Below are 5,196 nucleotides of genomic sequence, written 5' to 3'. Positions count from 1 at the left end.
ACGATCCCGAGGTCACGACCTGACTTGAAACCAAGAACCTGATGCTTAACTGACTCTGCCACCCATTTGTCCCTCCAGAAACTGTTTTCTAAATACCCAGGGTAAAATTATATTTTTCAGGGTTTCTAAAGAAGGATCTACATGTTTATCCTCAGTTGTAATGGCTCTCCAGTATTTCATTCTACGAATGTACCAAAATTTACTCTGTACTTCAGCTTCCTCAGCTATGAAGCAAAATAAAAAATTGTATTGTAATCCACAAAATCACCGACAAGTCAGTGCTTGGCATATAATAAATACTCAATAAATGCTGGCTACTATTACTATTATACGTTATGTTTTCTAATTTTTTATTATTAAAAGCAACAATGTAATAAACATCTTGTACTTAAATATTTTTTTTCTTCTCAGTCATTAAGGTTGTATTTTCCAGAAATTCTTAAAGAAACAGCCTGTGTCTGACACTTACTGTAGTCTTTTGTAAAAAGATCATAAAATATAAAGTGTCTGAAGTGAGTCATAGTACCACAAAGGCCAGTCTTTATTATTCATTGTTCAGTCAATAACAGATCTATAAAATTATACCACCAACTATATATGAGCAATATTTTCATAAGGCTTAGAAATAATATTTTAGATCTTTTATAAATGAGTTTATATTGCTTTGACTTTGCATTTCTAGCTCAACAGAAAGCTTACTGTGTAAATTATAAAAATGATATGTCTTTTAAGATACTTCAAATCCTAAGTGACATTATTATCATTATCAGGGTCAAAAAGCTTACAGGTTTAGTGCCTGGTATTGTCAGACTCACACCCCAGATTCCCTGCCCAAGCTAATCTTACTCTGATCATATTACTGTGCGTGAATTGCCTTTCTGATGTGCATCATTCTTTGAGTGTGATTTTTTTGGGTCTCTTTTTAGAAGGCAAGAAAATACCAGTCTGAGGCATATCCATGACGTTTGGAAACAAAAGCATCCATTGGTGAAAGATTCTAAAAGGACAGGGAAGAGACTAAGAGCCTGTTCTTCTTGGCTGACCCACTGAATCTGGCATTGTTGCCAGTGGAGGCACAAATAAATCCCAAGTCCAAGCCTCTTTAATAGAGGATGTGCCTCCCAGCAAAATTTGCCAGTTTAGGGCCTAATACTAGAGGTGGCGCTTTACTTTCCCAAAGAGGTTGCTAAAGTCATGGTTGCCTACACCCAAGAAACTTAGAATGTCTTGACTGCACCCTTATTGAGAACAGAAGTGTGAGAAGTTGCTTGAGAATCATTACTTTTATTAGTAATGATTTAAAGTCCAAGAAACAAGGCGAAAAGATAAAGTTCACAGATTTAAAAACAAAAAACAGATGAATAAGGCAAGTCCTAGATCCATCCTTGTCTCCTTCACTTTTCCCAGGGAGGCCAGAATCTACTAGAATTTTTTTCTATGTCTTTAATATGTTAGTTCCTTATCCATGGTGTTTTATAGAGAAGATAATGGAGGACAACTCACCACGAGGCAGTTAAGTTACATAGTGAGAAGAACAAATTAACCAAAAAGGTGCTGAAATGATTTCATGCTTTACCAATCTTTCTTCTCTGGTTTTTAATGCTTCTCCCCTTACTAAGGTAAAATGTTAATCCGGTTGTAGGAGATAACTTGTTTCAAAAAGCGGAAATGTATTTATGAAGAAGGTGTCATTTAACAACTTGCCATTCCAGAAGACAGATGAAGCTTGTCATAATAAAAACAAAGCCCAAATACATCTCCTCCCCAAGTTGAGGACTATTACGGAAGAATCTTGGTCTGGGAAAAATTTCAAATTTTTTTTGTTTTTGTTTTTTGTTTGTTTTGTTTTTTAGGATAGGGTGCCAGTTCCCTCCCAATCCTTATCCCTCCATCTACCCAAAGCTAACCTAACAGTATCCCTCTCACTCTCTTCTAAGATTAATTCATATCTCATGAACAACACGAGGTCTTCATTATTTGGCCTGAGCTTTTTACTCATCTCTTTGCAACGTCCAGTGAGAGAAGACCGGGAAGTTGCCCCTCCTTCAGTAGTCCTCATGGGCTGGGGAACATAGGGTGGCAAGAAAAGCCTCTCGGTAGGCCAGTATGACTAAAGGCGGCCAGATCTTCTGCTCAGACCATCTGTCATGGCTAGCCCAACCAAACTGAAATAGGAAAAGCAATAACTTTTAGACGAGGTTTTAAAAGAAGTCACGTGTCCTCACTTAAATTGTCTTTCTTTTAATAGCATAAAAAGACTTAACGGGCCCCAGCAGCAAATACAAGCCCCTCTGCTTCCCGACCCGTTTCATCTGCTGTACTGTGCAGCCCAGCGAGCCCTGCAGAACCTGCTGCCATCTGCCTGGACCTTCTTTCTGCAAGATGGCTCCTCCACGATGACCCTGGCGAAGAATCAGCTCTAGGTGTCACCTGCGTGTGTAGGGACGGCCTATGTGCCTCAGGCCCCGGGACACTATGCCGGATTGGGCTAGATGGGCGATCCCAGATGTGATGTCATTTTGACTCCCAGGACCCCCGACTCCCATCATCCCGGTCCCCCCACGCCTGTTTCTTCTTCTCTTCTCTGTCTCCCCGCTCGTAAAGCAGCGCGGAAGAAACAGCGGACTGGCTTCACCTCGCCTCCAGTCCCCCTCCCAACCCGCGCGTCGCTGCGGAGCCCGCAGGCCGCAGAGCCGCTGCGCCGGGCGTGCGGGGGAGGCTGCGGGGACGTGGCCGCAGCCGGAGCGCCGGGGCCCGCAGCCCTCCCCGACAACGGATCCGCTCGCAGGTCTGGCGGGCGGCAGGGGTCCTGCGGGCGGAAGTGAGAAGCGAGGCGTGGCAGGAGGCTGCGGGCTGGGGGCTGGGATCCCCTCGGCGGCGGACGCGGCCCGGACAACCCGGACGAGGACGGCGGCCGCCTCCCGACGCCCGGCGCGCGGCAACCCGGCCTTTTGTGGCGTTGAGGCAGAGCAGACCGGCAGGGCGGCCGCTGCGGGGGAGCGAGGCTGAGCCGCCGCCCCCGGGACCAGGAGGAGGGGCTGCCTCGGGGGCGCCGCCGCGACCCAGAAAGGCTGGGCGGACGCGGGAGCGGGCGGCGGCCCGTCGCCTCCCTCCTCCTCCGCGGCGCCATCCCTCGGCGCGCCCAACCCGGAACCCGGCGAGCGCGTGGGGGCGGGGAGGCGAGCGCGCAGAGCTGGCGGGCACCCCCGCGGCCCCCGGCCCCCCAGCCATGTCGGCCGAGGAGATGGTGCAGATCCGCCTGGAGGACCGCTGCGACCCGGTGAGCGAGAGGAAGCTTATCGAGCAGAGCGACTATTTCCGCGCCCTCTACCGCTCCGGCATGCGCGAGGCCCTGAGCCAGGAGGCCGGCGGCCCCGAGGTGCAGCAGCTGCGCGGCCTCAGCGCCCCGGGCCTGCGCCTGGTGCTGGACTTCATCAACGCCGGCTCCTGGGCCCGCAGGCGGAGAAGGGCGGCGGGGTGGAGGAGGAAGAGGAGATGGACGAGGTGAGCCTGCTGGCGGAGCTGGTGGAAGCGGCCTCCTTCCTTCAGGTCACGTCTCTGCTGCAGCTGCTGCTGTCCCAGGTGCGGCTCACCAACTGCCTGGAGCTGTACCGCCTGGCGCAGGTGTACGGGCTGCCCGACCTGCAGGAGGCCTGCCTGCGCTTCATGGTCGTCCACTTCCACGAGGTGCTGTGCAAGCCCCAGTTCCACCTCCTGGGGGCTCCTCCTCAGGCCCCCGGGGATGTCAGCCTGAAGCAGAGGCTGAGAGAGGCCCGGATGACCGGGACTCCGGTTCTTGTAGCCCTGGGGGATTTCCTGGGGGGCCCCCTGGCCCCACACCCCTACCAAGGGGAGCCCCCGTCCATGCTCAGGTATGAGGAGATGACCGAACGTTGGTTCCCGCTGGCCAACAACCTTCCTCCCGACCTGGTGAACGTCAGGGGTTACGGGTCTGCCATCCTGGACAACTACCTCTTCATAGTGGGCGGGTATAGGATCACTAGCCAGGAAATCTCGGCTGCGCACTCCTACAACCCCAGCACCAATGAGTGGCTCCAGGTGGCCTCCATGAACCAGAAGAGGTAAGCGCCCAGCGGGGCTGCTTCTGCTTCTTTTCCCGTTCCATTCATTCACTTGCTCACTAGTTCGTTCATTCCCTTGATGTTTGCTGGGCAATCGCAGGAGATTTTGCTGAAGTGGGAATGACATCTTCAGGAGTGTCGCTGGCCTGGACTCTGGCAGAGTTCCCAAGGAACTGAGAACTTGCGAGGAAGAAGTGGCCCCCGCCAGGTCAACTAACCGAGTACTTTCCTTGCAGGTCTCGCTCTTTCAGGCAAACTGCCTTTTTGCCTCTTTCCCAGTTGGGGGGCGTGGGGTGGGGGATGTCTGTGGTTTCCTGGAAGGATACTGTAAAGGAAAACTTTTTTAAAGTTTGCTTTCATTTTTACCTTTTTTTTAATTTTTTAGGCTCTAATCCTGATTACAGTGACAAACCCGGCAGTGACCTGTAATGTGGTCTTGGGAGGATTTTTGTTGTTGTTATTGACTTTGAAGCTTTCCACACTGGGGCCCCAATCTGTAATCAGATTACCATTAGAATTGTACCTTGGATTGTCTTTTTTATTTTGTGTCCTCTCTTTTGCATCTCCCTTCCTTCCCAGACAGTTTCGTCTTTGTTCTAAAATTTGAGCCTGGCAGTGGTCACCTACAAAATTAGAACGTTTCAGTGCACCCAACCTTCCCCCTCCCATCCTCAAATCCCTCCCAACATGCCCTTGGGTGACATGAAGACAGGTAAAGGAGGAGGGGAGGCGAGGGAGAGTAGGGAATAGAGGTGGGAAAGGAAAAGGAAGAAGAAGGAAAAAAAAAAAAAGAGAGCAGAGCAGATACAGGAAGAGATGGTAGGAAAGAAAGATGGAAGGACTCAAGATGGCCCAGAGCCATTCACACTTAAGTGGGGAGAAGAATCAATCAGTATGATCCACGAAAGGACAGGAATACCCTTTTTTCTGCTATTCTTGTATCCATCTCAACCCCCACATGGGCCCTACCCTGAAGTGTGGAACAAGTAGTTGGGGGACTCACCACAGGCAAAGAAAGTTGTAACTGGAATGGGAAGACCATTATACATACATACTTGACTTAAGGGTACCCCAGCCTAGGGGGGTGGGGGGAACAGTGGCTTTATTTCTACTC

At 50.4% G+C, this 5,196-nt stretch overlaps 1 pseudogene across 1 annotated transcript; it reads left to right on the top strand.

Annotated features, from left to right (window-relative positions):
* The first annotated feature begins 2,759 nt into the window (after positions 1–2,759).
* LOC309868505 (kelch-like protein 42 pseudogene) lies at positions 2,760–4,316 on the top strand (annotated as a pseudogene). Its single transcript has one exon. The product of its transcript is annotated as a kelch-like protein 42 pseudogene (transcript).
* Positions 4,317–5,196: the final 880 nt, after the last annotated feature.

This window comes from Mustela nivalis (genome assembly GCF_964662115.1).
Source record: "Mustela nivalis genome assembly, chromosome: 7".
Taxonomy (NCBI): Eukaryota; Metazoa; Chordata; class Mammalia; order Carnivora; family Mustelidae; genus Mustela; species Mustela nivalis.
Note: the sequence above shows the minus strand (reverse complement) of the source record. Positions and strands in the feature narration are given on the sequence as shown.